This window comes from Rhodnius prolixus, unplaced genomic scaffold (assembly GCF_049639745.1).
Source record: "Rhodnius prolixus isolate KJV_2025 unplaced genomic scaffold, Rpr scaffold_9, whole genome shotgun sequence".
NCBI classification, from domain to species: Eukaryota; Metazoa; Arthropoda; class Insecta; order Hemiptera; family Reduviidae; genus Rhodnius; species Rhodnius prolixus.
The window spans coordinates 9,199,639-9,220,885 of record NW_027411604.1 but is presented as its reverse complement, the minus strand read 5'-3'; the positions used below and the strand labels follow the sequence as shown (position 1 = coordinate 9,220,885).

The window sequence follows — 21,247 nt, the reverse complement described above, 5'->3', positions numbered from 1 at the left end:
AAAGCAATTCAGATTCTGTAGTTTTTCAGTTTTCCTCAGCCATTCCATCAGCAGCTGCCTGTTCCTATTAATTTTTTGGAAAATAGGGGATTTTGATTTTAGGCCACCCTTTCTTATTATTCTTAATTTCTATTTTGTTAAATAAATTTATTTCTATATTCATTAAATGTTGAAAAGAACAATATTAAAAAATAGAACAAGAAAATCATGTAATTGATCATTTATCTAGCAGAGTTAACGTTCTTAATCCTGTTTTTCTATATAATTTTCCTTATTATTTGAGAATAAAAATTCCTCACTGTACTATTCGATAATCCTTTTCTGTAGTATTCCATTTTCTTTTGATTCTTTTTTTTTTTGTAGTTATTTAAATTTTTTTAATTTCTATTTGTGAATCCTGCTAGTGCTCTGTATTCCAGGTTGTTTTTTTTTACCATCTGAGTCTTGGTTGTTTTAATCCATTCTTTAAGGGTATGATTCATTCCCATAGATTGAATCAACTCAGACTTCGGAAGGGAAAAAAAATGAAAACTTAGAATATTGGGCACGAATGGGACGCGCACCGTACCATGAAGGGAATTAATACAGAATAGAAAACTCTATAGTACATTAAGTGACAAAAAAAAAAGAATATTATAATTAAGGATTTTCAAGTAGAAGAGAAGATTCATCTTAAAAAATAAGGAAAGTTGTTTTAGAAAAATATGACTAAGAAATTACTTAGCTTGAAAAAAGGCAACAAATCTAAGCTATGTTGTTCCAGGTAGATCGAAATATTGCAAATTCAAGTATAATTAGATAACAAAAAAGACAAAAAAATAAGGTGTACTTATAATTTTTTTTATATTTATTTAATAAAAAAAATTATCTGAAAAAAATAAAAACCATTATTAAAAATAAACTATAATTCCAGACTCTTGGCGAGTATTTCCGATGGTTCCGGTCGCATCACTCTCCCCCCTCCCCCAATGAAATAAATTTCTTTGCTAACGACAGATCTTGACCATCTGGGCTACCTAAGATCAGATTGCTCTAGATAAATCCGTACATTATTCCAGAACAATCCTGTGTGAATGAATGGCTATCATTGGGAAAAGTAGATGTTAGGAGGCCCAGGTAACCACAAAATGTATTTAAAAAAAAAGTACGTACATAGTAATAAAAGAAATCTTGATGAGGATCAGCCAATAAAAGAAAGGATATTTCTTTTTATTACCAACGTTTCAACAACAAAGTGTTGTCCTGTCTTTGTGGCAAAGTTATGGAAAACTTTCCACTTAAAATGAGATGGTAATATATTTTGGATTTTCCAATTTGGAAATGAAAATAAATTACCAACTCTATTTTCGCTTAACTTCAAGGAAATTTGTTCTTGAAACAATAGAATTAAGGAATAAAAGAAAATTCTTTTTTTACAGATCCTTGGCAAGTCAAATTTTGACTAATTGATATATATTTTATTATTTCTATTTTTTTTTTCTTATTTCTTTATATATCCATTTTCAAAATTAATGATTGTTTTTTAGTTTACAAAATTGATCTTATTTTAGGCCATAACAGTTAAGAATTGAACTTAACAGTCAATCCTAACATTATGTACAGACCTAAAATTTCAATTATTGCAATACTATCAGACAATCTAAGGTTCTTGAAAGAAAAACGTTTTAATTTTGAAAATTCTATATAAAAAAAAAAATTTAAAAAATAGAAAAAACATAAATTTATCAAATAGTTTTTTCCTCTTACTTTGATACATTTTTTTTTGAGACCATTTTGTGGGATGAATCAGGATCATATGTCCATGTTGAATCAGTTAACCAAAGTGTTGCAATAGAAAAATTCTCCCATCTGAAATTAGAATTAAATATTAATAAAAACTGCAAAATATAATATATAGATAATTATTTATTTTTTTATTACGCTGAAATGAATTAAATGTAAAAAATAATTTTAAAAAATTTAAATTTTCTAAAAATATGTAAAAAAGGCATAACTTTTTTATCTTACCTTCGGTTATTCTTTTTAAAGAAAAACTTTTTCTTTTCTTTTCTCGAGCTCTTATCTTTTTCTGAAAAAATAAAAATAATTAGAAAACACATGAAATTATTAAAAAGATTGAGTACTTACACATTTTACTAGGATTATTGTAGAATAGCGGGACAAAATAAAATTAAAAAAAAACTCTGTCACGGAAACTAACGTGAGGGGACCTATTTTAGATTTTGGAATAAAAAATTAATAATTGTAGCAAATTATAGTAAAATATTAATAAAGAGGTGAATTACAAACATTTTAAATTTGGATTTTTTAAGAATTAGGGAGACAAAATCGAAACTTAACAATTTTAAGATGGACAGACCTAAAATTTCAATTGTTGCAATACTATCAGACTATGTAAGGGTCTACAAAATGACCACTTTAATTCTGAAAATTCTAAAAATTAAAATAGAAAAAACTTAAATTTATCAAATAGTTCTTTTCCACTTACTTTGATACTTTTTTTTTGCGACTCTTTTGAGGCATGAATCAGGATCATATTCTCCATGTCGAATAAATTAGCCAAATTGTTGCAATAGAAAAATGCTCCCATCTGAAATTAGAATTAAATATTAATAAAAGTGCATTAATTTATATATATAATTTATTAAACACTGCAAAAAATTTAAATTTTTAAAAAATACTTAAAAAGTTATTTTTTTTTTAAATGTTGGATCTTACCTTGGGCTTTTTTAGGATTTGTTTTATATTTTTTTCCTGCTCCTATTTTTTCTGAAATAATTTTAGACATTTTATATTAATAAAAAGAATAAGTATTCATATTTTCTAGTTGAATTTTTAAAGAATTAGGGAGAGAAAGTAATATTTAATAAAATCTTTATATTACGGGAATTAGCGTGAGAAACCAATTTTAGATTTTTGAATAAAAAATTAATAATTCTTGCAAATTATTGTAAAATATTAATAAAAAGGTGAAGTATTAACACTTTTTAGTTGGATTATTAAGAAAAAATAAATTATTAAAAAAAAAAAATATTTTGCGGAAAATTGCGTGATGGGTCCGATTTCCTTTTTGTAAAGAAAATTGAATAAATCCATTAAATTATAGCAAAAAATTTATAAAAGGATAAAGTATGAACATTTTTTAGTTGGATTATTAAAGAATTTGCAAAAGAAAATGGGGGAAAAATTTAAAATTAAAATTCACGGATGATTGCGCAATAGGCCGATTTTCACTTTTTTAAATAAAAAAAGAAAATTATTTTAAATAGTTAATATTGAATGGATTGAACATTTTTAGAAAGTTTTTGGGATTGGAAGTTGTGATAACAAGCTTAAAAAGCAATTTTAAAAAAATGAAATTCAATTCCATTTGGCTGGCCATATTGGATTCTCTCTCAGTCAAATTGGAATTTTCTTTAAACACATTTTTCTAATATCAATCAATGGTAAAATGTGTAAAATTATATATCACTTTGAAGCTTATAACACAATAAACAAGTTTTAAGTAAAATTAGATGGGAATTGGGAAATTTTTCCTATTAATTAATTTATTCAATTTGGCTGGCCATATTGGATTCTCTCAGTCAAATTGAATTTTCTTTAAACACATTTTTCTAATATCAATCAATGGTGAAATGTATAAAATTATATATCACTTTGAAGCTTATAACACAATAAACAAGTTTTAAGTAAAATTAGATGGGAATTGAGAAATTTTTCCTATAAATTAATTTAAAAAAACGACTTACAGCAGGGCTGATCTTCACAGGTCCAGAGCAGGCAGGAGAAGGGGGCTTTGCACTTGCTACAACAGCCTCTTGTCTTAGCTTCAATTAAAAAAAAAATTGTTTTTAAACTAGAAATTTTATACATATTCTATTGTAAAAAAATGAAAAAGAATTTCTGATATGGTCGTTTTTTAAATTTATGCATTAATAAACCCAATATTCAGGGATTATTTTTTTGTATTGTCACTTGAAGTTGAAGTTTTATGTGGATGAACATTATGTACATACGTGGACCAATCAGAATTGATCTTTTATTTAGGAAGTATTTAGCAAATAAAAGGAAGCTTTTAGATTTATTTTGTGACGTAATAGGTTTATAAAGGCTGTGTTCTTTTCTTAAGTACAAGTAAAGGGAAAAATAAATGGCTGCCTTAAAACTTTACATTGAATTTTAAATTATAATTTAATTAATGTGTCTTTTCTAAAGATGAAAGAAATGATTATCTATTATTTAAATTGGATCTAATTTATTCATTTAAAAAGTAGAAAACTATTGATTGAACTAAATAGAACAAGGATTCTAATTATTATTTAATTATTTAAAAAAATGAAAATGAAATTGTTAAATTTAATTACGTAAGTAAATATTTTATTTCACCTTTTTTTATTTTTTTTGAAAAAGAGAAAACCACAATTTGTTCTTAATTTCTCAGTTTATTTATTTTTAAATTTTACGAAATTATAGGGTTGGTGAGGGGAAGCTTGAATTTAAAAATAAAAAATCATTAAATGGAGGCTGAGCAAATTAAAATAATATTATTATTATTATTATTTATTTTATTTTTTCGCAAAGATAAATTAACATTGATAAATTGAAGAAAGATAATGGTATCAGTATAAAATAATTATTATTAATTCTAAAGCAGTGCTTGCTCGCCCATTTAATTTTTTTTTTTTCCAAAAGAGACCTTTTTTTTAAATGTGACTTATTGAAATGAAAATTTAACATCCTACAAAGATGAAGATAAGTAACTTATTTCATTATTATTTTCTTTAATAATTATTTCGTGTTATTTTGGAGGTTTTTTTTTAATTAATATAAAGTGTTGGGGATAGGAATTGTTGGAAATTTGGTTCTAGTAGAGTGTAATTCCAGTGAAAACTCTGTTAAAATTTAAATTAACAGTAAAATGTAAATTGAATGAAAATTTGAATATAATTAATTATTACTAGTTAAAAATTCAATTTTTTGTTTAAAGATAAAGGTTGTACGGAGATTTGCTGATTCACATTTCAAAGGAAAAACTGCTACATTTTCCATCACAGCTAATTGGTTTCTAATTACTATTTTATCTATTAAATTAATTTTTGGAACAATCTCATTAAGAAAAGGTATTCATTTTTGGATATAGTTTTAATATTTATTCCTAAAATCGTCTAGAAATGCATGCCCTGAATTGTGAATGAATTTTTCAGTTTGTACACGTCAAGCAACTTGCATTTTGGTGCAGTATGTGTCATTTGATCTTAACAGCTACAAAAAACAAAAATATGAATAATAATAATAATAAAAATAAAGTAATTTAATTTCCAGCAGCTGACTTTTGGAGCACAGACTCAGCTCGGCAAGACCATAGTCTGGAATTTTTAGTTTCAAGCTGTGAAGAAGAATGATCCTGTGTAAAATTGATTCTGCATAGATTGAAGGTACCTCTACCTTGCAATTGGTTTATCTCTTGACCTGAATATAAGTCTTTTGGGGTACACAAAAGAACCGGATATCTATAAACTAATTGAGGTAGTTTCCTTTTTAGCTCCTCGGATTTATTTTTATTTTTTAACAGAATGAGGAGTGAGAAATTTAATATTGTCTTGATTAAATTAATTTCTATTCATTATTACTAGTGAATTTCAATTCGAGCAATGGGAGCATTTTTGTTCCTATTAGCTCCTCAAATGCAATTCTGTTGCTAGCATTTGGCTTTTGGACTCTGCTTTGGATACGGTATCTTGGAACGGAGAGATCTAATTGTAGAGACTGACCCTATGGACCAGTAAGCTGTGTGTGATAGGGGTATTTTGGAACTAGCTCAACCCAGCCCTGGAAATTGACCCTGTGGAGCATACTGCAGGACTTCAGGACAGTGGAGTTCTTTTTACAAGTCTGATCCGTGAACTACAGAGAAAGTTTCTTGTTAGTCAACGGAAGGAAGTTTGATTAATTAAAAAAAAAAAATTAAAATTGTTACCTTCTATTTAAATAAAATTTTATTTGAAATTGTTGATGAATCTTGATTAAAGCAAGAATTCTGTTACCAGAAATTTGTTTTTGGACTAATATTACAGCTTGGGATTGGTTTGCCAGTCCTGAAGAATATTGGCCTTTTGGGTTTTGCTACTGAACAGTAGGCAACGCAGCCCAGGTCATTGAACTATTAGGATTCAGGTTAAACCACGGATTCTTCCACAGCTTTGGCAGTGAGAAAAACAAAAATATCTCATTAATTGTTTATGAATGAGTTTTAAATTAGATTTATGGTTGCATTTCTATTGCAGTCAATAATTTTTTTTGTTCTTATCAAGATGAAAAATAATTATTTCACATGCTACCTAAAGAATAATTTTCCCATTCTTGTGGTTCAAAATAAGTTAAGGAAGCTGTACGTATTTAGTGCAGAAAACCAAACATCGTTCTTGTATTGCCCAGAAAAATAATACTTACACTTTTCTGTAGGATTGGAAACAATTATTTGGTGAAGCAGATATAGCTGTCCAGATGTTTGGATTTGGAAGTGTAGAGAACGCCGTTGGATAGGATCACAAAAAAGATGTGCTAGCTGAATAACCCGGAAGGGATGGATCAGCAAGGTGACCACAAGGAAGATCTTGCGGCGTAGGTGTAAGGATGTAAAGCTGAAGAAGGAGACGAATTTAGGAAAAACTAGGAGTTCTGCAATTAACGACTATTGTCTTGGTTCAGTTAAGTAAAAAGAAATATAAGTTTTTAAAACAAGGATATGATCAGAATCTTGTCTAACACTTATTAGAATAATTCAGCAATTACAATCAATAATGGGCATAAAGATTATGATGTTTATCTGTAAATATTAAAATTATCGTCTAATTTACAGCAAAACCATCTCGACTGAAAGAACTTTATCAAAAACGGAAACTAACAATAAGTCAGCAGAAATGTTACAGAACTTTTGCTTTTTAAATTGCATTAATTTATTACCCATTAATTCTAAAAATATGTAGACATTTTAATTTAATTAGATCTAAAATAAATCATAAAAAATATATAATTAGAAATATGTAATATTTTTTATACTATTTATTATTTTATTCTGGAGAATGATGCAATTTCTCAAGTCTTATTGCACAATTTTCATACAAATTCATTAAAATAGGAATTTGATGAGCTGAAATGAGGGGAGATGACGTGCAGTATGGATGCTGGAGAGGTTTTTTTTCGTGTCTCCACATCTTGGTGCGTGGATGATGTTAAATCAGACTGCTTTTTGATATATGCTGAAATCTCGAGGTTATTTTTGGTCATAGCTGGAGATTATTTCAGTTTAAATTTCCATGTAAGTAAGTAACATATATTTTTTCTAATGATGATACAATTGTTCTTAAGTTCAAAAAAAATTGGTCTTTCTATTGTCTAAAAGTCTAAATGAAAGAACCTAGGCTTAGATTATGAGTGTGGTGTCAAGCAAACCTATGCCACTGTAAATCTCTCTAGATTCTGTAATAGTAGATTTGTGTAATCCAGTCTTGGCAGATTTGGAATCTGAAAAAAGAAATATCTTGATAATTTAGGTACTTATTTCAGAGATTGAAAACAAATCGTGTGTGTGTACCTCAATAATGAGCATATATAACACGGTGAGTTCATGGATTCAAATTTAATTTCACCTTGGCTTCAAAAGGACCCTAACAGTTTCACATGTACACTGTGGATATAGTGTAAGATTCAGGCGTTTTGGTGTGGTATGTTGCTTGTATAGTTAAGCTGGCATATCCGGAGGTTACAATCTTATGGTTATTTTTTATTGAATTTAAAACAAATATTCTAATAAAGAAAGGTATTCGTAAATGCTGTTTAAAATTAGTCTTAAGTAGCCCTAATCTGCTTAAAATAATCCCTACAAGAAAGGTAAATCGTCACAGGTATACGCACCTTTTTATGTTTTGTTATACCTGTAAGTAAACTACTAATTAAAACAAATTCTCCCTAAATTTATGTTATTTTAGTATACTTAAGAGAGTGAAATTCTTTGACTGATTGAATTCTTTGAAAATATACCGATTAGTGATGAAATCGATTCTGGCTAGGTTTAATATCCACTACCAGCTTTTTGACTTATTTATGTTTTGTGAAAATGGGATTAGTGGCTTAGCTGTTTAACAAAATATTTCCTTTTTTATTATAATATATATTATTATAATTTATTATATTATTATACAGTGAGTCAAAAAAGTATTCATACACTTAAGTTTTTTTACTTTATCTACTGAACTTTTGTTTCTAGGATGACTACTTGTTCAGCACTGAAATCGAAGATAGTAACATTTAATTTAATACTCTCATTTTCTTATATAAACATAAAGAATTGATTAAAAAGCCGAAAAATAATTTATTGTATGCAAAATAAGTATTCATACATCAGTCTGAATGTTATAATTAACGCAAAACTAAAGACCTAATATTTATTATGCAATCCCTTTGCATTTATTATTGCTTGAAGCCTACTTGGCATAGATTCCACCAGGTTTAGTGTCTCTTGAGACGTGATTTCTTCCCATGATTTGTTTAAGTTGGTTATGAGCTTTTCTCTGGAAAAACATTTCAATTTTCGAATTTTCCGCTCCAAATAAAGCCATACATTTTCAATAGGGTTTATATACGGACACTGTGGAGGGGTGACAAGTTATTTCAGGGCATTATAAAGCTGCCATTCCTTCGTTTTTTGGGCTGTATGTATGGGATCGTTATCCTGTTGAAACAAGTATGCGCTTTGGATCCACAATTTACCAGCACTTTTGCTTAAATTATGGCGGAATATGTCCACGTGCCTTTCAGCGTTAAGAATTCCATTGATGACGACAAGTTCTCCCTCTCCCACAGCACTCGTGCAGCCCCATACCATCACACAGCCTCCTCCGTGCTGTACAGTTTTTATTATGTTTTTAGCTTCAAGTCCCAATTACGCCTTCTCCAAACAAACTTTCATCCACCGGATCCAAAAATATTGAATTAGCTCTCATCAGAGTAGATTATATTTTTCCAAAATTCCAGCAGCTTATTGGCAAACTTCCGAGCGAAATCCAGTCTCTTCATCCTATTGATTTCACTAATGAATGGTTTCTTCCTTGCAGTTCAACTTTTGTATCCCGCTGCATGTAGGCGATTTCGGATGTATGTGACATAACAAGGATCTCTGAAGTTGACGCGAGGCTTTCCAAGAGTAGGCGTGCACTTATCATCGGATTATTGGAAACTTGCCGCACCAGATTGCGTGTTTCTCTCACAGAAACTTTTCTCGGCCTCCCAGAACGTCTTGCTTGAACTTGTCTTAAACTTTTTAATTATTTACTGGACGGTCGCATGAGATAATGTAAGTTTCCCCCCTATGTGGCGATAACTAAACCCTTGCTGAAATAACGCCACAATTTTATCTTTAATCACCGAAGTTGATTAGGCTGATTTTCGCCCCATCTCAATCAACTGATAATAAGAACTAGTATTTATCCCAATACGAGCTTCCTAATATCAATTTGGACGCTAGCCCCCCTATACCTAAAATATGTACATAACAAATAAAGCTTAAATTCATAACCATCTCAATCTATTTTTCAGAAAACATGTCTCCATTTTATTCTTCACTGTATAGGAAATCTAAAGCTTTAAAAAATAATAATATTATCAAGTTTACCTGGTTCAGAAATAACCGACTTTTTAAGAGAACTGAACTATCTGAACCTGTAGCAATAAACTGCGAGGAAGATCTCCAAGCATTGACAGGTCAAGAAGGTAAATTGTCACATGATATTGAAGCTTCAGATCAGGACACGGATATTTCAGAAACATCCTCAAGAGTATCTCTAAAGAAAAGGAAACTTTTCCTTTGTGTAAGTCCAAGTTTTAATATTATTTTTCAAAACATAAATGGCTTAAATTCACTGAATAATCTAGATACCACTTCCCAACATTCATTATCTAAATATGGGGTCATATGCCTCTCAGAGACCTGGGCAATTATAGATAAACCTAAGCTACCGTCTTTTTTAAACAATTTTGATTTATTTGCATCTAATGCTGTTAAAGAAAAATCTCTGGGTCGCCCGAGTGGAGGTTTGCTAGTTTTATTAAATAAAAATTATAATATTACAGCTTCTAATTTAAATAAAGATAGTTTTTTGTTAATTCTTAAGTTAATTACTCCCTCTATCAACATCATATTGGGCCTAATTTATTGGAGACCCGGCACAATTTATGATTCTTATGCGGTCAACCTAGCGGATGTAATATAGAATATAATAAACGAACACGGAAATCTACCAGTTTTTATAGGAGGTGACTTTAATTCGCGCATTTCTGATTTAAATCAAATGCCTGCAGAGCTTTCCGAGGGCATCCCTTTTTACTGTTGCCGTGACTCGTTGGACTTAAAATTAAATCATAGGGGAGGAAATTTGGTGAATCTTATAGAAGATAATGGTATGACTGTTTTTAATGGACGCTTTCCCAGTGATTTTCCAGCCCAATTTACATTTATATCTCAACAAGGTTCCAGTGTTACTGATTTTGTCTGGGGTAATTTCATTAGATTAAATCTTTGTGAAGATTTTATAGTTGATAATAATCTTTTCCCATTCCTTTTTCATTTTTCTTGCACGTTAAAATTAAATTTTCCCGGAATTACGCCCTCAGATAGTATTAATCGGAGTAAAGTTAGTTCTGAGACTGTGCTCACTAAATACAGGTGGAATAGCCTTTTAAAAAATGAATATGAACTTTGTATGTCGCAATCCACAACTTCTGTATTTTTGTAGTGACTATGCGGAACAGCTCTATACAAATATTATCAATGCAATAATTAGTTGTGCTAATTTTTTAAAAATGGTGGAATCTCGTCGTCTAAAAGAAATAAAGAACGTTTACAGAAAAAATGACTAGTTCGATACGGAATGTTTGACTGCTAAGTGTAATCTAAATAGAATTTTTCGTTATAAAAAAGATAAAAATATTAACATATTTTGGCAAAGGAAGAAGTTCCTCGCTCATGGTCTTACATGGATATGAAAATGATTCTCAAAAAAGGCGACCCAATTAATCCCTGTAACTACCGTGGAACAGCTTTGTAAAACAGCCTTCCTAAAATTTTCACCTCCATTTTAGCTTACAGAATGAATACATGGTCAGAAAACATGTGCCTTTTGTCGGAAGTCGAATGTGGATTTCGTCCTGGAAGAGGAGTTCACAACTTTATATTTTATTTCCAAGCATGTCTGTTTTAGTTCTCTTATTTGAAGATATAATTATTATTAGTATTTTTTATTTTATTTTTTTTAAGAAGTTTTATTACTCTTGTTTTATTTTATTTTTTTACTTTTGTATATTTCTATTTTATTTTTATATTTTGTCGTTAATACTATTGTAATTACTTATGTACTTTTATGGTTGACTCACTTGCTCAAAAGCGTATGTAAGCTTAATAGCAATAAATAAATAAATAATAACCATCAGCTGTATGAATACTTATTTTGCATACAATAAATTATGTTTCTGCTATTTAATCAATTCTCTATGTTTATAAAAGAAAATGAGAGCATTAAATTCATTGTTACTTTGTTCACTTTCAGTGCTTAACAAGTAGTCATCCTAGAAACAAAAGTTCAGTAGATAAAGTAAAAAAACTTAGTGTATGAATACTTTTTTGACCCACTGTATATTATTAATAATATAATCTTAATACCATTTCTATCCCCTAACAAGACTTAAATTTTTTTAGCACCAAACGGTAGGATGACTCATATCACTTTCCGTTTCACTTGTCCCACTTATAATACATTTTGAGATCATTATATATTTAAATGTATTTCAAATGTTATATCGCTTTCCCAGATAGACTGAAACAAAAAGAAAAACTTATTTTAAAGATCAATAGTGAGTGACAAACTAAATGATTTCATTGACAAGTAGATGTGAGGTTACTAACCTGTGCGTACACTCTTAAATGTGCTCTTCAATTTTTTATGTTTATTCGCAGGAAATAGCTATTAATTTTGTTAATTTTTATGTTCCAGTAAAACATTCCCAGCTTTTAAACATTTCTCAGTTATTGTTTTTCATTATTTCTCGAATAAAATAAACAGTTACACGAAAATTAGACAAGTTGTAACCTTTATTGTGGTTAACTCTCGAATTATATGTTTATTATTGACTTTTACTAGTTTTCTCTGTCTTATTTTGTTTGGCAGTGCTTGTTTTTTTTTTTCGTTTTAATAACTTATTAGCTGCATACAGTTTTATTTGTTGTCTTTCGTTTTGCAAGTTTAGCCGCCATCCGTAACAGGTGCAATTTTCTTTTCATTGCATGCCGCCTAAAATTGACAAGTTTTCTTCTCCTCTTGAAGATACTCCTAAACGTATCAAGAGAATTAGGAGTTCACCAGAGTTGAATAAGTCAGGTATCAAGAAACATTCTTTTGTTTTGAGTGAGGTGGCTACTAGCAGTACCATACATTAGGAGAGGTAGGCCTAATGTCAAATAATGACCTTATACAATGCATGGAAATTCTTATCAATAAAGTCATGGATGCCAGACTGACTAACCTTGCTACAAAGGATGATGTAGATGAACTTCGAGTTGACAATAAATGTTTGAAAGAAGATAGTCGGCAGTTGCGTGAAGAGCTGGATTGCTTAAAGGCAATAACTCTAAAGCAGGAAAAGCTTATGGATGATTTAGATTTTAAGACCCGTCGATGCAATCTAATCTTCAAAGGTCTAAAGTTTAGCTATAACAGTAACTTTTAACGTTTTTACCGCCATGAAGATAAGATGAAAGTTTTTAAGGCCACTTCAGAGCTAAGAAATACAGGGTTTATAGTTCATCAAGATTTTCCAGCTAATATGCGGCGCAAAAGAGCCAAGCTTTTATTACTTAGAAAGCACATTTTACGCACAAACGTGTCTGTTAATGTTTCAGTCTTTGCAGATATTATGAAAGTAAATAATCAGAGTTTTTCTTGGTGTTTAACACAAGGGTTAAGATTTGGCAATGAAGAGGGCGTTAATAAATTAAATGAGCTTTTGGGTGCTGGCCTGTCCGACTTCATCAAGATGCTGTCTTCGAATACTCTCCCCCGGGACTTCTTCTCAAAGAAGGTTTGAGGCAGTTAAAGATGCCAAGGAATTCTGGCAATTGGCAAACCACTTTAAGAGGAAAAATTTTCTTTGTGGCCAAAATATTGACCTAGCTTCTTGGGTTTCGCATTTTAAAAACCTCCTGAACCCTCCCTTCGTCCAATCAGAGGGTTTGTATGCTGTTCCTTTCTACGCATATCCACTGTTAGACTCAGACAGAGTAACCTATGAATTTTATAAAAATGCTCCTTCTGTTTTCGTTGGAAAATTACTTTCCTTTTTTAATTTCCTTCTTGACTCCCAAATTACTCCCCCTTCATTTAGTAAATCTATAATTTTTCCTATTTTTAAAAAAGGGGATGTGAATGAAGTAGAGAACTATCGTGGCATTTCTTGCCTAGATGCTCTCGCTAAGATCTACTTCTTTAATATCTTTATCTAATATCTTTAATATTTTTAGCTGGTATATTCAAGTTTGATTTCTATTATAACTTTTTGTCGGTAATGTAAAGTTCAGTATTTGGTAAAACGTAATCGCGATTCACGACTAAATTAGTCACAAGTAGATAAACGTCTAATAAAAAGATTTAGGTTTTTAAAAAAAGATCAATTCTTTAGTTTAATCATAGTCTTCTATTTAATTTTTATTATATACATAAATAGTTATATAAGTACATGTTTTTCTAGGGCTTCTGACAATGCTAGGTGAAACTCCTTAAAACATTTTAATTATTTGAATTACAATAAATAATGCTGATTTTCAGAATTAATAATGATGATACCCAGAGTACTGCCTGGAAAACTACCCATCAATGGAAGCCCAAGTGAAAAAGACGTAAAACATCAATCCAATGTGAATACATCAACAAACATTGGTTTGGGATAAAAGAAAGGTATGTAATTATTATAATACGTAATATGTATGTTTTTATCAAAATTAAAAATTGCATGTTAAAAAAAGTAATAATTTTGTTGCTGAACAGAAAAGCCTTTACAAAAATGATTTAATTTATTTTTCTATTTATTGACTTTATTGTCATTTAATTTAATAAATATGTAAAGTTAATAATCAAAGTGAATGCTACAGGATATTTAATCAGATGATTCTTATTCAGCCAGTTTAAAGTTCTTTACAATAATTATAATTCTCTCTTTATTGATTTCTAACTTTTGTTAACTTGAATTTCATGGATAAAGTTATTTTTATTTAAAGAATTTAATGTCCCAAGACTTTAAAAATTTTATATTTTTTTAGACAAAAACCTAATTGAAATATTAAGAGTCTGATTAAACGGACGGGTCTGGAGGGCGAGCTCTAGAGTAGGGGAGCCACAGCAGATCTAAAGGGGTCGCAGTGGCGTAGGCCTTAAGGCCCGCCCTATTAGAATCTTAATTGACAATGAAATCCAAGTAATTTTTAAGTTTTCATTCGATTTTATTGGTTTAATAAAAAATTAAATTTTTAAAACTTTATTTATTAATACATGTGAACTCTAAGTTCATTATTTTGATATAGATTTATGTATTGTTAGTAGCATCTTCTGATAATAGGTAAACATTTTGAATGTTATTAAATTTTATTTTAAGAAGATAAAGAGGAGAATTTCAAATTTTTTTAAAAAAATGGTTTAGTTTAACTGAAAAATTCTGCGTTTTGAATGAAGTATTAATTAATGTAGTGTGAATCTAATTCGTATTACTCCTACCTATGTTTAATGTAATATGTTTTTCAGTTCATGCAGTGCTGACATCAATGGGCTTTTTGTCAACTTGCCGCCCCGTTAAGCTCAGCTTTTATCTTCAATGAATTTTTAAGGGTCTTTCTATACCTACAGCAGCACCACCATAAATATGAAGTGATTCGCATCTAGGTAAGTCTTATATTATTATTTATTATGTTCCGAGTGATACAACAAGAACTAAAACTTTTTCCATATAAATTATTTTTTTTTTATAAATGAAAAAAGTTGTAATTTTTATTGATTGTGGGTAAAGTTTTAATTGAAAACTTGAACATCAAACATGCATGTGAATTCTCCATTATTATCCAATCACATAGAACTATTTTTAGTCGAGCTTATAATTTTTTTATTCATTTTCTTAAAAATAATTCAGTAATAATGCTAGTAGATAATGTGTGTTATATTGTTGCATTAAAATGAATTTTATTCCTCAGGAATAAGTGTGTTATTTTGGAAATATATTTCATTATCATTGAATGAAAAGCAGCTTTAGTTGTCCAGATGTTTGGATTTGGAAGTGTAGGGAACGCCGTTAGATAGGATCACAAAAAAAATGTGCTTGCTGAATAACCCGGAAGGGATGGATCAGCAAGGAAGATCTTGCAGCGTAGGTGTAAGGATGTAAAGCTAAAGAAGGAGAACGAATTTAGGAAAGACTAGGAGTTCTGCAATTAACGACTATTGTCTTAGTTCAGGTAAGTAGAAAGAAACATAAGTTCCAAAAACTATTGTAGGATATGATCAGAATCTTGTCTAACACTTATTAGAATAATTCAGCAATTACAATCAATAATGGGCATAAAGATTATGATGTTTATCTATGAATATTAAAATTATCGTCTAATTTACAGCAAAACCATCTCGACTGAAAGAACTTTATCAAAAACGGAAACTAACAATAAGTCAGCAGAAATGTTACAGAACTTTTGCTTTTTAAATTGCATTAATTTATTACCCATTAATTCTAAAAATATGTAGACATTTTAATTTAATTAGATCTAAAATAAATCATAAAAAATATATAATTAGAAATATGTAATATTTTTTATACTATTTATTATTTTATTCTGGAGAATGATGCAATTTCTCAAGTCTTATTGCACAATTTTCATACAAATTCATTAAAATAGGAATTTGATGAGCTGAAATGAGGGGAGATGACGTGCAGTATGGATGCTGGAGAGGTTTTTTTTCGTGTCTCCACATCTTGGTGCGTGGATGATGTTAAATCAGACTGCTTTTTGATATATGCTGAAATCTCGAGGTTATTTTTGGTCATAGCTGGAGATTATTTCAGTTTAAATTTCCATGTAAGTAAGTAACATATATTTTTTCTAATGATGATACAATTGTTCTTAAGTTCAAAAAAAATTGGTCTTTCTATTGTCTAAAAGTCTAAATGAAAGAACCTAGGCTTAGATTATGAGTGTGGTGTCAAGCAAACCTATGCCACTGTAAATCTCTCTAGATTCTGTAATAGTAGATTTGTGTAATCCAGTCTTGGCAGATTTGGAATCTGAAAAAAGAAATATCTTGATAATTTAGGTACTTATTTCAGAGATTGAAAACAAATCGTGTGTGTGTACCTCAATAATGAGCATATATAACACGGTGAGTTCATGGATTCAAATTTAATTTCACCTTGGCTTCAAAAGGACCCTAACAGTTTCACATGTACACTGTGGATATAGTGTAAGATTCAGGCGTTTTGGTGTGGTATGTTGCTTGTATAGTTAAGCTGGCATATCCGGAGGTTACAATCTTATGGTTATTTTTTATTGAATTTAAAACAAATATTCTAATAAAGAAAGGTATTCGTAAATGCTGTTTAAAATTAGTCTTAAGTAGCCCTAATCTGCTTAAAATAATCCCTACAAGAAAGGTAAATCGTCACAGGTATACGCACCTTTTTATGTTTTGTTATACCTGTAAGTAAACTACTAATTAAAACAAATTCTCCCTAAATTTATGTTATTTTAGTATACTTAAGAGAGTGAAATTCTTTGACTGATTGAATTCTTTGAAAATATACCGATTAGTGATGAAATCGATTCTGGCTAGGTTTAATATCCACTACCAGCTTTTTGACTTATTTATGTTTTGTGAAAATGGGATTAGTGGCTTAGCTGTTTAACAAAATATTTCCTTTTTTATTATAATATATATTATTATAATTTATTATATTATTATACAGCTTTTTGATATATGCTGAAATCTCGGGGTTATTTTTGGTCATAGCTGGAGATTATTACAGTTTAAATTTCAATGTAAGTAAGTAACATATATTTTTTCTAATGATGATACAATTGTTCTTAGGTTAAAAAAAAAAAGGTCTTTCTATTGTCTAAAAGTCTAAATGAAAGAACCTAGGCTTAGATTATGAGTGTGGTGTCAAGCAAACCTATGCCACCGTAAAACTCTCTAGATTCTGTAATAGTAGATTACATTTCTTTTTCATCATTTCTTGCCTGGATGCTCTCGCTAAGATCTCTGCCTTACTTCTTCGCCGTGTTGAGATGTTTGTTTTGGAAAATGATCTGCTAAGTGAATGTCAGGCTGGATTCCGCCGTAGATATTCCGCGGTTGATAACCTCTTCACTGTGATTAATATTATTAATCTCAGACTTTTGAAGAAACGTCAGAAAACATGCTGTTTTTTTGTTGATTTAAAGGCTGCATTTGACTCGGTAAGCCGTAACGCCCTCTTACTTAAGCTCTTTAATTCTGGGGTTTCTTTCAAATTTATTTCTTTTCTAAGGAGCCTTTTTAATAATGCAGCATCTGCAGTGAGGGGTGTGGACTCCATTCGGAATTTTTTGATGTATCAATGGGCGTGAGGCAAGGGTGTATCCTAAGCCCTATCATATTTTCTTTATTTCTAGATGACCTCCCATCAGTGTTGGAGGGTGGTATATTGGTAGGAAATAGAAGATAAAAATTCTCATGTACGCGGATGATGTAGTTCTATTGGGCGATAATCCGGTCAGCATGCAAAGAAATATCAACTTCCTGGACTCTTATTGTGAACAATGGAATTTGTGACCGTCAATCTTCAGAAGTCCAAGATGTTGGTACTTCGGAAAGGCGGCAGATTAGCCGCTAGTGAACATTGGTCATTCAGAGGTGAGTCTAACGAAGTCGTGCGGGAATATCTTGGGATCCTCTTAACCCCCAGGCTCTCATTGGCTGGTCTTCTAAAGGAAAAAGCTTCGGTGGCGAAGCAGGGGATCAATAGAATTTGGGATAATTTCATTTCTCAGAATTTGGTTCCTCTTCGCTCCAAATTCAAACTGTTTCTAGCTGTTAGTCGCTCGATGCTTTGCCAAGTATGGGGTTTTCAGCGTTATGAGGAGCTGGAGAAGGTCCAGCGTTATTTCATCAAGAAACTGTTTGCGCTCCCTGATTCTACCCCCAATTTTATGCTGTACCTGGAGACTTCAGTTGATTTGATTTTTATTTTTACTCTCAGACTCCATTTCAATTATGTCAGAAAAGTGTTTTCACTCCCTATTCCCTTTTCCTCGTATAACAGCATCAGAAGTAATGAGTAAAAACGCCTCTTCATTGGAAATTTCTTTTTTAAAAATATAACTGGAGTTCGATCTCTCCTTGGAGAATGTTTTGCAGTGGCGGTCTAGTATCATCTCTAAGCTGCTACCTGCAATTAGTGCTAATCTTCAGGAGGAGTCTTTGCGGTCTGCCCAGTCGTCCGCTCCAGGTTTCTTTTATACAAAGAGCTCGATCATACCGTCTCGCTCTTTAGTTTTAATGGTAGTGCAGCTGACACGTTAAGTCTTATTGAGCTTCGCTGGTTGTTCAAGTTGCAAGGAGAGCTGTTGTACCTGAACTACATACCATGGTATGATAGAGATACAGATATCTGTTCATTGTGCAACTCTGGAACCGAGGAGGACATTTTCCACTTTGTGGCTGAATGTTCAATTCTCAACGAGATACGTCTCCTTTGGCTTGGTCGCCGCTTGTTATCAAGATCTCGGTTTTATTTTTATCTCCAAATGGAGAATTGTAAACCTCATATCTTTTGCTCGTCATGCATGGCAATACCGTTATCAATTTGTACTTTTCAGTTATTAACAAATTATTGTTATCATTTATTTTATTTTATTTTTTCATTCTGCTTTTGGCTCTGGCTTTTTATTTTCCACTACTTCTTCATTTATGTATTTACTTTTCTTTCTTTTTCTTTTCGCATAATAGTACTTATTTATGCATTTCTTTTTATTTATCTTGTAAATTAAGTATTATTATTAAATGATTTAATTTAATGTCTTAATTACTTCTAATTTTTCTTGTTGCAAAAATGTTTTCTTTTCTTTTTTTTTTAAAAAAAAGACTTAATTTTGCGCATGAAAAGAAAATTTTTCGCCCCAAGTAAATTGATAGAATAAAATCACTACTTTGTTTTTAAACTGCACTATTTAACATAAATTTATTTGATTGTTTAGATTATCTAGAGCTGCTGTTTAAGAGAGGCTATTGTCGAGTTATCATTTAATGTGCGCTCTCTTTAACGGAGGGAATGAGAAGATGGTGCAACTCTAGGCTGAAGCTACTTTGAGGAAGTAGGGCGATTGTGAACAGTGACCAGGCATGTTGACATCCATGAGCTTTTTCAGACAACACTGGATACTGGAAAAGTAGTTAACCGTAAGGCTGATTTAACTTCGTACTTGAAAACAAAGATTTCAAATTTGGAAATATCTGTGCCTTATGCCAGCAAAGAATATAATTGCTATGACTGCTGTTACGAATCTAGGGATTATTATACCTGATCTGGCGGATTTGTTTATCTTTCAATTATTTATTCGCATATTCAAATATGCAATTGATGTTTATAATTGCAAACGATATTTCATCCTTATTTTTAGGGTATTTTCTTATTATTTCTTCCTTTTAGATGTAGTGGATTTTTAGAAAAGCGGGAAGGGGTATTTTTTAAATTATTTTCTGGGAAGTTCTTAGGGTATTCCTATTCCAACCATAAATAACCCTGAAGTACAACTTTTGAAAAATATGTTTTCCAACCATAAGTACACCTGAAGAGCAACTTTTTGTTTCCATTCCCAATCATTGACAATGGTGTTAGCAGATAATTTTGTATTCCATGGCAACTCCACTAGATTGACGTCAAGACTTATTTTACAAAAGACACTACTATTCTGATGGACCGTCTCGGCGTGATTGAAGTTCGGATTTTGGTCTGGCTGTACGATTGAAAGGATAACTTCACGTTTAAGTCTTACAATATCCGAAATGGAACATTGTGTTGTTTATTTTCTATTAATCATAAAAAAAGATAGATAATTATATTTTTTAATTTTTAATGGTTCCACCGAATACAATGTTTAGCAGACAATCAATATTAACACTTGGTGGAGAGCATCTTAAATTAGATTGTCTCACCTTCTCCATTGTTAGGGGGCGCTGGCTCGCAATTCTCTTCTCTCTTTTCTCTCGCTCTCTGCTCGGCATTCATTGAGTTCTTTAAAAACTGCTTAAATGTTTTTTGAAAATAAATTTTAGACTTTTATTTTGATTAAATTCATTATTAATGAACCGACTTACCATATACTTGCTTCTTTTTCACTTAAAAAGTCTCCTTAAAATAGAAACAAAAAATGTACAATATTCATTATTACACAATAAAAGCGATTAAAAGAAAATTCACAATTGAAGACACTTTAAAATATTCATTTAAAATGTGATTGAATTTAGCATAAATATTGTTATTATCTGATAACACTGTCATAACTTCAATGTTAAAGTTTTGTCTTGTACCTTATCTTTTGAATATCTTGTTCTTTTTCTTCATTATTATTATAAATGTTTGACTCTGTTGTCTGACAGGATTCTAGTTCTCTGCTTTTGGAATTGTTTTCAGTTTCCCTCTTTCTATAATGCCTCAAGTAGAAAGGTTTCCTTTTTAGTTCCATTGTTTGCTGTAAATTTTCATTCTTTTCATTCTATAATGTATTTAAAATATAAATTTTTGTTTTCTTTTACTATTTTTTAAGAAATGTATTTTTATCTTAAAGTCTAATTATTGTATTCTGTAAACTCCTTTGTAATGGTTTGTATAAAGTTAAATACAGATAATAAAATAAATGCATGGTGATTTGTTTAAATATAAATAAGTTCGTATTTATTCCTCTGGCTTTCAGTTTTCAAATTAATATTTTGCTATCAAACATGAGGAATAATCATTGTGAGATTCCTGTAGAAACTTAGAACGATTTTCTTCACGTTCCACCAAATAAGAAATCGCCAATAGATTTTGACTTTTTTTAAAGTGTAGAATAAGAACGCTTGTAATATTAATTGAATAACGATGATTGTTTAAAATTAGAGGATAGTTACTCTCTTTTAATCAAAATTCT

General features: G+C 30.4%; 1 protein-coding gene and 1 long non-coding RNA gene across 22 annotated transcripts in view; one reads left to right on the top strand and one right to left on the bottom strand.

Annotated features, from left to right (window-relative positions):
- Nucleotides 1-20,476, top strand: part of LOC141454477 (uncharacterized) — a 185,317-nt gene extending 164,841 nt beyond the window's left edge. For 14 of the 21 annotated variants that reach the window (XR_012458732.1, XR_012458731.1, XR_012458733.1 and 11 more), the window contains 4 exons: nt 14,841-14,978; nt 15,284-15,544; nt 15,980-16,159; nt 19,316-20,476. The gene's annotated coding sequence lies outside the window, so the exon portion shown is untranslated. Of the gene's footprint in view, nt 1-4,987; nt 5,121-5,322; nt 5,923-6,462; nt 6,708-7,138; nt 7,323-7,566; nt 8,206-9,594; nt 9,867-11,136; nt 12,970-13,871; nt 14,001-14,362; nt 14,518-14,840; nt 14,979-15,283; nt 15,545-15,979; nt 16,164-19,315 lie in introns of those variants that run through there. The other 7 variants (XR_012458729.1, XR_012458727.1, XR_012458728.1 and 4 more) reach the window with 7 other exon arrangements.
- Nucleotides 7,322-12,096, bottom strand: LOC141454481 (uncharacterized). Its single transcript, XR_012458740.1, has 3 exons — nt 11,957-12,096; nt 11,714-11,867; nt 7,322-7,524 (listed from the first exon to the last, which is right to left on the bottom strand). It is a non-coding gene; the product is annotated as an uncharacterized lncRNA (long non-coding RNA).
- Nucleotides 20,477-21,247: the final 771 nt, after the last annotated feature.